Genomic DNA, 11,679 nt, shown 5'->3' with positions numbered 1-11,679 from the left:
ACTTGACCGGAACGGACTGACGGTGTACAGGCTCCCCCAGTTGGGTCTGCGATACCCTTTGGGATAGGTCAGGACGACCCATAGTCGCAGCAAAAGTTAGGGGACAGCCGATCGAGCTTCTCTGGGACACAGGAGGGTCCCGCACCACCTTAAATTCCTCCACCCTTGGTAAGGACACGTGGCCCACTACAGCCACTATCACCCTCAGCGGCTTTACAGGCCACTCACAGCAGGGACACATCACAACCCCTGTACCCATCCAACTCAGAACCATGAACACAAAACACCCCGTTGCTTTAGTTGACCTGCCCCCAACAGCAGAGCACATTTTAGGGATCGACTTCATGAATTCCCACCACGTATCTTTCGACCCAGTCAACCTGTGTGTCTGGAAGATGGCGAAGTCCGCTAGAGACCCCGCAACGCTCACCATAGGGGACTATATGAACAAAATTAGCGCAGTGGGCGAGTTTTGGTTCAACCCCACCACACTCAGCACGGACCGACAGGTTAGGGCAGTCCTGCAAAAGAACAGGGCAGCATTCGCGACCCACAAGCACGACTGTGGACGGATGACTGGTTCCGTACAAATAACAGGACCGGACCCTAGACCCCAAAAGCAGTACGGATTCCCCCTAGAAGCAGAAAGTTTATTAGAGCAGGGCGTCCTAAGATCGGTAGCCTCAACTAATATTGCCCCGATTTGGCCAGTAAGGAAGCCCGACGGATCATGGCGCTTGACCATAGATTATCGGGAACTCAATAAAGTCACCCCCGTAGCAGCCCCCACCGTTGCAACAAGTCCCGAGGCCATGCTCAAACAGGGACTCCATGCCCGATATTTCACGGTTTTGGACGTCAGTAATGGGTTCTGGTCCATTCCATTGGCAAAGGCGTGCCAGTATAAATTTGCCTTCACTTTCAGAGCGCAGCAGTACACGTGGACATGCCTGCCACAAGGCTTCCACAACTCCCCCTCCATTTTCCACCGACAGCTGGCAAATGGACTAGCAAAATTTTCCCGCCCCGAATGTCTGGTACAGTATGTAGACGATCTACTACTGCAGACAGACACAAAGGAAGAGCACATTGAGCTTCTGTCCGAACTCCTGGAATTACTACATTCCATTGGCTGTAAAGTAAACCCCAAAAAGGCCCAGATATTGGAAGAGAAAGTGGTATATTTGGGTACTATTATCACACACGGCAAACGCGAGATCGAGCACAAAGGAATTGCCTCGATCGCTAAATTGCCCCTGCCCCAACACGTTTCAGCCCTCCGGTCGTTTTTAGGACTGGTTGGCTACTGCCTAAACCACATTGACGGTTTCGCCAGCAAGGCAGCGCCCCTCTCAGACCTCCTAAAGAAAGGAGCCCCCTGGGAATGGCGTCCGCAGTGTACGGATGCTGTGGAATCATTAAAACAGGCGCTCATAGCCGCCCCCGCACTACAAGTTCCCGACCCGCTTTCCCCTTACGCAATAGAGGTAGCGACCACAGTCTGCACCCTTTCAGCCGTGCTCCTGCAGGAGCGGCACGACCAGCTAAGACCCGTGGCTTATGCCACCCGAATTTTAAATGCTGTGGAGCAGGGATTCTCAGCCTGTGAGAGACACCTGCTCGCAGTTTTCAGCAGGGATTCTCAGCCTGTGAGAGACACCTGCTCGCAGTTTTCTGGGCAGTCCAGTACTTTTCAGACATTACCGGACTGAACCCCATCACCATTTTGACCGAGCACACCCCCACTCAACTTTTACTAGACGGATGACTTAAAGACGGTACCGTCAGCCAAATCCGCGCTGCTAGATGGACTCTTCTCTTACAAGGACGGGACATCACAGTCAAACGGACCAAGACACACACATACTTAGCGGACAATCTACAGTGCCCCGGAACCCCCCATGAGTGTGAAATCATCTCGCCCCACCATAATACAGGCCCCTTTATCGTGAAAACACCCCCCAGGAAACTAGCCACTCCATCTCAAAGCCCCCCTCACCCGGACACGTGTGATCCCATTAGGATCTATGTGGATGGATCTTCCACAGTCCTGGATGGGCAACGCATAACAGGTTGTGGGATTTATGTGGAGGACGCGCAGGGACGCGCCCTGGAGGAAATCGCATTAAAATTACCCGGACACTTAGGCGCGCAGGCAGCAGAGCTTGCGGCCATCGCTTATATTGTAGAGCACCCAGATTCCTTCCCCAGCCCAGCAGACATATATTCAGACAGTCTATACGCGTGCAACAGCCTCACTGAATTTCTGCCCCTCTAGGAAACAAGAGGATTTGTTTCCGCGGATGGGAAACCCCTCCCCTCAGCCCCATTACTCCGCCATATTTTGCAAAAAGCCAAGGACCGGACCTTTGGCATTATAAAAGTCCGCAGCCACCATCGTTCCCCCCCGCCTGGAAATGTAAAGGCCGACGCACTGGCAAAGGCAGGATCCAGGCATGCGTACTTTTGGAAGCCCCCCGAAAGCGCCCCAGTGAGTGCACCAGTGAGTGCAGTTCAGGTCGCGCAGACTAGGATCGAAGATCTAGTAGAGGCCCAGAAGCAGGATAGCGCTCTCACTGAAATCGTGAAAGTGAAGTTTCCAGCGTCATACGAGAGGTACAGAAATGCAATAACCACACATGACGGTGTGGTGCTAAAGGACACCCTTTATGTAGTTCCTGAGCAGGATAGGAACCAAATAATCTGTTTATTCCATGATGGCCATGGACACCAGGGAATCGAACCCACCGCAGCCCACCTCAAACAGCTTTGTTGGTGGCCAAATCTCAAAGAGGATGTATCCCATTACATTGAGAATTGCCTCATCTGCGCTCAGAACAACCCAGATAGGTATGCCAAAAAGGCACACCTCAGCCATACCCGACCCGTTAACGGCCCCTGGATTAACCTCCAGATCGATTTCATAGGTCCATTGCCCCCTTGCAGGAATGGCTATAAATATGTTCTGGTGGTCATAGACACTTTCACAAAGTGGGTGGAAGCATTTCCAGCCCGCACCAACACCGCTAAAACCACAGCCAAGATCCTAACCCACCACATTTTTACAAGATGGGGACTCCCCCGCAGTATTGAATCGGACCAAGGTTCTCACTTTACGGGACGGGTCATGTAGAACGTCCTCACGATATTTGGCATAACCCAAAAATTTCACATTGCGTACCACCCACAATCGAGTGGTATAGTGGAGCGCATGAATCGGACCCTAAAAACCACCCTTAGAAAAATGGTCCAGCAGAACAAACCACTTGGGATTCTGTCCTCCCCTTTGCGCTGATGTTCTTGCGTAACACCTCCACAGGTTACACCCCACACACCCTCATGACTGGACGCCCCATGCAAGGGACAGAGTACTTGTTGGGTTTAGACCTGACCAGCCCTGAAGTTACGGCCCTCACCCATGAGAAAGCCGTCGAGCAATTACTTGCGAATGTAAAAACGGCTCAGTTAGCAGCCGCTGTTAAACTGGGCACTAAAAGAAAACAGAGCAAGGCCTGTTTTGATAAAGCAGTACATCCTACGGAGTATAATATAGGACAACAAGTGATGTTGTCTGTGTATAACCCCAGCACATTTCTGTCTCCGAAATACTCGGGTCCGTACTCCACTACCGATAAAGTAAGCCCATCGGTATATAAAATCAAATACCCGAATGGTAAGACTGCCTGGTTTCACATAAACCATCTAAAGGCTTATGGAGCACAGTCAAACCACGCCCACCACGTCATGCTTGACGCAGCAGACCAAACCCCGCCCACAGCCAACGTGACCACACCCAGCCCAGGCACGGACTCGCCCCCGACCCCACCCTCAAAATTTACACTCCGCCCCGGAACGCCCACAGACTGCAGCAGCAGAGACAGCGACTGTGACTGTGACTCCGACGACAGCCACAGCACGCCTCCCTACTATCCTGGTCCCACACCCAGCGACTCCGAGTTCGACTCCAGTGATCCCTTCCTCATCACTTTTTTAAACAAACCACACCACCGACCACCGAACCATACGGACAACCCCGACTTTGTCCCCACACAACTTGACGAACGCCATTGGCACCGCGACAACTCCTACAGACTCGTCCGCAACGACGAAAGCAACCCCAACTCATACCACGCAGCCCTCTCAGCATTAATTCACTCCAGAATTTGGCACCCGGGAGAAGGGGACGACCTCGAGTCAGACCCCCAATCCGCCAATCCCTTTGCGACCCTGTTCGCAACAGAAAACTGAGGTGTCCACGTCTTGATTTAAAGGAGACACTTGGGGAAAAGTGTTGTCCTTCCTGATGGAACCTGCAGGATGTTTTACGTTGTTTGTATGTTTGTTTCAGTGTTGTTCGTCCGACAGGAGAATTTTTTCACACCGTCACACACCCATTCACCTGAAACTTTTAGCTCTTTCCAACACCCCCACCGCGGTCAGACGCTTGTTCAGCAGTACCGACTTGTCCACAGATACCACAATAGTCCCAACTTGTCCACAGATACCTGGTCAACAGACCAGACGCTTGTTCAGCGGAACTAGCTTCTCTGCAGATACCTGGTCAGCAGACCGGACGCCCGTTCTGATTCAAGGGTAGAAGCACAGCACTAGCTTTTCAGCTGGTACTGGTTCAAGTGCCAGATGGCCGATCTGATTTGACGGGAGAATCCCAGCAGCAACCCCACCATGATGACTACATTTTTGCCCGTTCTTGTCGGTTGCTCAGGCAGTGGAGAAACGGCGTGAGACCCGCCCTGCCTGGGGACCCCCCCGTTTGTCAAAAACGCTCGGGTAGGGGAGATACGGTATTGGTAGCCGTCCTACCCGGGGACTCCATCCAAATCTTACCCGTCGCGGCCCATACGCACCTCATTCGACCTTTTCCTTTCAAAAACAGTTTTATTTATTGAGGCAACCTTTGGGTTGCTGCCAAATGCTATTTACATCTAGGAACATTTGGATGATAAACTTAGCACTGGTCCACCATTGGGAAGTGTGCCGTGTCCTAACATTTGTTTTGAGAAAAAAAAATGAGCGAGTCACATAGAGTGACCAATTATAAGGGAATAATTGGCCCCGAAGGACAGACACACTAACATGCCGGATATTATACCAAGGTAGTTACAGATACTATGCTTGTTTTACAGAACTCCAGAAGCTCCAGGACCGGAGAAAACAGAGAACACAAAGAAAGAAAAAGAAGGAGGACAACCATGCGGACTTCTTTCATCGTGCTCAACATCTTTTATTTGGCCATTTGGTTGGGCGGGAACGCGGACCCCATTACTCCAAACCCCCCTACCGTTAATGTTTTACTGCCCCACAGTACCGAGGGCCCAGTCACCAGCCACGCTGCACTATCCTGGTGTGCCAAGTTCATAACTTGGTACTCCCTGTCGTACGTTATTGAAGCGCTATTAGCATTGGCAATACTCTGCTGTGCAGTGCAGACTATGCACCTCCGCAAGTGGAGAAGGAGAGCGTACCGCGCTCGAACCCCGGTATATCGGATCCGATCCCCTATGTTCGGGTATGACCAGACCCCAGACCCCTGCGACCTATAATACAAAAATAAAGAACAAGCACTTGCGTTTTCCTGTAAATAAAAGATGTACAAAACTACCTGTAACAAGAAAAAAAATGTATGATCCTGAGCTTGACTGCCAAGCCAGGAAAGAATATATGGAATGTTATGATTGTTGTTGTATGTTTTAGAGAGATAGGATGATGCAATGCTTGATGAGTGTATTTAGGTAAAATTAGAGGTTCCAAGTTTTTATTTTTTTAGATACATGCCCCTGCCTGACATAGCGCCCTCAAGAATTGTTTAGGTGACTTCCGGGTGTGGCGATGACCAGCTGAGTTGCACGTTTCGGCACCTCCCGGTGGAACGGACTTTTGGGCTCTTATTAGGAGCCCCAACGGCAATGTTTGACGGCTAAAACCATTGTGCGGTGAAATAGAAGGGAATCCCCCCGGATATATATGGAGAAAGAAGAGAGTAGTGGCTGGATTGCAGAGGATCCTCAGGAGCAGCGGCAAGGAAGGGAAGCACGAAGCAAGATGGCGGCGGAAGGAGGCCGTTCGGTGTGGGGCCCGGAACAGCAAGTGGTCCTGCGGCGCTGTGTTGAGGAGCTGAAGAAGGAGGTGTTGGCCCCGATGCTACAGGCGATTGAAGGGCTAAAGGAGGCACAGAAGACCCAGGAGTTGGAGCTTCGTGATGTGAAGGCAAAGGCTGCTGAGAATGAGGATGAAATACAGGGCCTGGTGGTGAAGACAGAGACGCACGAGGCACTGCGTAAAAGGTGTGTAGAGAGGCTGGAAGCCCTGGAGAATAACTCGAGGAGGAAGAACTGAAGAGTTTTGGGTCTTCCCGAAGGTGCAGAGGGGGCGGACATCGGGGCATATGTGAGCACATTGCTTCACTCGTTAATGGGACCGGAGGCCCCGACGGGCCCCTTGGAAGTGGAGGGAGCATATCGAGTCCTTGCGCGAAGACCAAAGGCAGGAGAAATACCTCGAGCCATAGTGGTGAGGTTTCACCGCTATAAGGACAGGGAGATGGTCCTGAGATGGGCGAAAAAGACACGGAGCTGCAGGTGGGAGAATGCGGTGATCCGCATGTACCAGGATTGGAGTGCGGAGGTGGCGAGAAGGAGGGCGAGTTTCAATCGGGCCAAGGCGGTGCTACATAGAAAGAAAGTTAAATTTGGAATGCTGCAGCCAGCGAGACTGTGGGTTACACACCAAGGGAAACATCACTACTTCGAGACGGCAGAAGAGGCGTGGACATTTATTGTAGAGGAGAAGTTGGACTAGACTGGAGAGAGAAAGAGTTTTCTGTAATAAAGTAGTGGGGGGATTGTATGGGAGGGGGAAGGGGGGGGAAATTTTCTCTATTCCTCTCGTTGGGGGGGGGGGGGTATGGTGAACTGTGGGTGCCGGTGGGGAAGGAGAGGGGGAAGGAGAGGGGGAAGGAGAGAGGGAGCTGCGCCATTAGGGGCGGGGCCGAGTGGGAAATGCGGGCTTTGTTTCCGCGCTATGGTAATTGCGGCGGGAAAGGGAGTGCAGGAAGGAGGGGGCCTTACACAATGGGGGGCCAAGGATAAACGGGGGAAGCCGAGGACAGCCAGAGTTTGCTGACTTCTGGGAGTAACATGGGGGACCAACTACGCTAGAAAGGGATCTAGCGGAGGGGGGGGGGAGTTAACTGGGTTGCTGCTGCTAAGGGAAAGGGGGAGCTGTTATGGGGCGGGGTGGTCGGGACGGGAGGACACCGTCGGGGGGACAAACGGGAGCGTGGGAACCGGGTGAGGAGCTGGTCTAAAAAAGGGGATGGCTAGTCGACAAGGGGGGGGTGGTAAAGAGCCCCCCGACCCGGTTGATCACGTGGAATGTGAGAGGGCTGAATGGGCCGATTAAGAGGGCAAGGGTACTCGTGCACTTAAAGAAATTAAAGGCAGATGTGGTCATGCTACAGGAGACGCATCTGAAACTGGCGGATCAGGTCAGATTACGTAAAGGATGGGTGGGACAGGTATTTCATTCGGGCTTGGATGCGAAAAATAGAGGGGTGGCTATATTAGTGGGGAAACGGGTAGTGTTTGAGGCGAGGATCATAGTAGCGGACAGTGGGGGTAGATACGTGATGGTGAGTGGCAGATTACAAGGGGAAGCGGTGGTTCTGGTGAACGTATATGCCCCGAACTGGGATGATGCAAACTTCATGAAGCGCATGCTGGGGCGTATCCCGGACCTGGAGGCGGGAAAGTTGGTAATGGGGGGAGATTTCAACACGGTGCAGGATCCAGGGCTGGACCGGTCCAGGTCTAGGACCGGGAGGAGGCCGGCAGTGGCCAAGGTGCTTAAGGACTTCATGGAGCAGATGGGAGGAGTAGACCCCTGGAGATTTACTAGGCCCAGGTGTAGGGAGTTTTCCTTCTTCTCCCATGTCCACAAGGTGTATTCTCGGATAGACTTCTTTGTCCTGGGAAGGGCATTGATCCCGAAGGTGACAGGGACGGAGTATTCAGCCATAGCCATCTCGGACCATGCCCCACATTGGGTAGATCTGGTAGTAGGAGAGGAAAAGGAACGGCACCCACTCTGGAGATTAGATATGGGACTGTTGGCGGATGAGGGGGTGTGTGTAAGGGTGAGGGGATGTATCGAAAGGTACCTGGAGATTAACGATGATGGAGAGGTTCAGGTGGGAGTGGTCTGGGAGGCACTGAAGGCGGTGGTCAGAGGCTAACTGATTTCCAGAAAGGCCCATAAGGGGAAACAAGAGAGTAAAGAGAGGGAGCGATTGTTGAGAGAAATTTTGAGGGTGGACAGGCAGTATGCAGAGGCTCCGGATGAGGGACTGTACAGGGAAAGACGAAGGTTGCATACGGAATTTGAGTTGCTGACCACGGGCAGGGCAGAGGCACAATGGAGGAAGGCACAGGGAGTACAGTATGAGTACGGAGAGAAGGCGAGCCGGTTACTGGCCCAACAATTGAGGAAGAGAGGGGCGGCGAGGGAGATAGGTGGGGTGAGGGACGAGGAGGGTGAGATGGAATGGGGAGCAGAGAGTGTGAATGGGGTGTTTAAGGCATTTTATGAGAGGCTGTATAAAGCTCAACCCCTGGAAGGGAAGGAGGGAATGATGCACTTCCTGGATCAGCTGGAATTCCCGAGGTGGAGGAGTAGGAGAGGACAGGATTGGGAGCATGGATTAAGGTGGAGGAGGTGGTAAAAGGGATTGGGAGCATGCAGGCAGGGAAGGCCCCGGGACCAGATGGGTTCCAGGTGGAATTTTATAGGAAATACATGGACCTACTAGCCCCGCTTCTGACGAGAACCTTTAACGAGGCCAGGGAAGGGGGGATGTTGCCCCCGACGATGTCGGAGGCGGCGATATCGTTGCTCCTGAAGAGGGACAAAGACCCGCTGCAGTGCGGGTCTTACAGGCCTATCTCCCTTCTGAATGTAGATGCCAAGCTCTTGGCCAAGGTGATGGCGACGAGGATCGAGGATTATGTTCCAGGGGTGGTTCACGAGGATCAAACTGGGTTTGTTAAGGGAAGACAGTTGAACACTAATATACGGAGGCTGCTAGGTGTGATGATGATGTCCCCGCCGGAGGGAGAGACGGAGATAGTGGTGGCGATGGACGCTGAGAAAGCATTTGATAGAGTGGAGTGAGATTACCTGTGGGAAGTGTTGAGGAGATTTGGATTTGGAGAGGGGTTTATTGGGTGGGTTCAGCTTTTATACAGGGTCCCGGTGGCAAGTGTGATCGCAAACAGGCAGAGATCGGACTACTTCCGTCTATATAGAGGGACAAGACAGGGGTGTCCCCTCTCCCCGATACTGTTTGCGTTGGCAATTGAGCCACTGGCCATAGCGCTGAGGGGCTCTAGGAAGTGGAGGGGAGTACTTAGGGGAGGAGAAGAGCACCGGGTGTCATTATACGCGGATGATTTGTTGTTGTATGTCGCGGACCCAGTGGAGGGGATGCCCGAGATAATGCAGACACTCAGGGAGTTTGGGGAATTTTCGGGATATAAACTGAATATGGGGAAGAGTGAGCTGTTTATGATGCACCCTGGGGAACAGAGCAGGGGAATAGATGATTTGCCGCTGAGGAGAGTAACAAGGGATTTTCGGTACCTAGGGATCCAGATAGCCAGGAACTGGGGAACCTTGCATAAGCTTAATTTAGGAAGATTGGTGGAGCAGATGGAAGAGGATTTTAGGAGATGGGACATGGTGCCCCTGTCACTGGCGGGCAGGGTGCAGGCGGTCAAAATGGTGGTCCTTCCGCGATTTCTTTTTGTGTTCCAGTGCCTCCCTGTGATGATTACCAAGGCTTTTTTCAAAAAAGTGGATAGGAGCGTTATGAGCTTTGTGTGGGCTGGGAAGACCACAAGAGTGAAGAGGGGGTTTCTGCAGCGTAGCAGGGATAGGGGGGGGGGGGGGGGGGGGGCTGGCACTGCCGAGCTTAAGTGACTATTATTGGGCCGCCAATATATCAATGGTATGCAAGTGGATGGGGGAAGGGGGGGGAGCGGCATGGAAAAGACTAGAGATGGCGTCCTGTAGGGGAACCTGCCTGCAAGCATTAGCGACGGCGCCTTTACCGTTCTCCCCGAAAAAGTACACCACAAGTCCAGTGGTGGTGGCAACACTGAAAATTTGGGGGCAGTGGAGACGACATAAGGGAGTGACGGGTGCCTCAGTGTGGTCCCCGATAAGGAACAACCATAGGTTCGTCCCGGGAAGGATAGATGGGGGATTTAAATCTTGGCAGCGAGCAGGAATTGCGAAATTGAAGGACTTGTTCTTAGACGGGATGTTCGCGAGTCTGGGAGCACTGACAGAAAAATATGGGTTGCCACCTGGGAATGCATTTCGCTATATGCAAGTGAGGGCATTTGTGAGGCAACAGGTGAGGGAATTTCCGCAGCTCCCGGCGCAAGAGATCCAGGACAGAGTGATTTCGGGGGCATGGGTGGGTGATGGTAGGGTGTCAGATATATATAGGGAAATGAGAGATGAGGGGGAGACGATGGTAGAGGAGCTGAAGGGAAAATGGGAGGAGGAGCTGGGGGAAGAGATTGAGGAGGGGCTGTGGGCAGATGCCCTAAGTAGGGTAAACTCTTCGTCCTCATGTGCCAGGCTCAGCCTGATACAATTCAAGGTTCTACACAGGGCGCATATGACGGGAGCAAGGCTGAGTAGAATTTTTGGAGTGGAAGATAGGTGCGGGAGATGCGCGGGAAGCCCGGCGAACCACACCCACATGTTTTGGTCATGTCCGGTATTGCATGGGTTCTGGGTGGGTGTGGCAAAAGTGATTTCAAAGGTGGTGGGGGTCCGGGTCGAACCAGGCTGGGGGTTGGCTATATTTGGGGTTGCAGATGAGCCGGGAGTGCAGGAGGCGAGAGAGGCCGATGTTTTGGCCTTTGCGTCCCTAGTAGCCCGACGAAGTATTCTACTTATGAGGAAAGAAGCTAAACCCCCGGGCGTGGAGGCCTGGATAAACGACATGGCAGGGTTTATAAAATTGGAGTGGATAAAGTACGCACTAAGAGGTTCGGCTCAAGGGTTCACCAGGCGGTGGCAACCGTTCCTTGACTACCTCGCAGAACGATAAGGGAAATGGAGAAGGTAGCAGCAGCAACCCGGGGGGGAGTGGGGGGAGGAGGGCCCACGCGGGCCCTCGGGGGTTTCCTATAGTTGTTTGTATATTAGTTATTTATATTGGCGTGTGGGACTTTATTTATAGGAGAGTTATTATTTTGTTGTTGGCAGTTGTTAATATACTATTTATTTGTTCAACAAAAACGGTCATCATTATTATTTATATTGTTTTAAAGTTGTAAAAAGGGGAAAATCCTGTACTGTTCTTGTTTGACCGAAAAAAATTTGAATAAAATATATATTTTTTAAAAAGAATTGTTTCGGTAAATTTTTGTGCATAGCTAGGGTCAGAATAGTGGCCATGTAGGAGGTGTCCCCCCGGTCAGGGAACGGAAAGGACAAAATTTATATGATCCTTCACGCTTCACGTTAGGTTCACAAGGAGGGTCTGTAGCCACCTAAAATGGCTGATTCCCTATTAATTTGGCCAAAACCCGATTTGAAATGGCTAACCGAAAAGGCTGATGGGAAAAGCAGCCAACAGGACAC

Source organism: Scyliorhinus torazame, chromosome 30, assembly GCF_047496885.1.
Source record: "Scyliorhinus torazame isolate Kashiwa2021f chromosome 30, sScyTor2.1, whole genome shotgun sequence".
Classification (NCBI taxonomy): Eukaryota; Metazoa; Chordata; class Chondrichthyes; order Carcharhiniformes; family Scyliorhinidae; genus Scyliorhinus; species Scyliorhinus torazame.
This window is presented reverse-complemented; position numbering follows the sequence as displayed.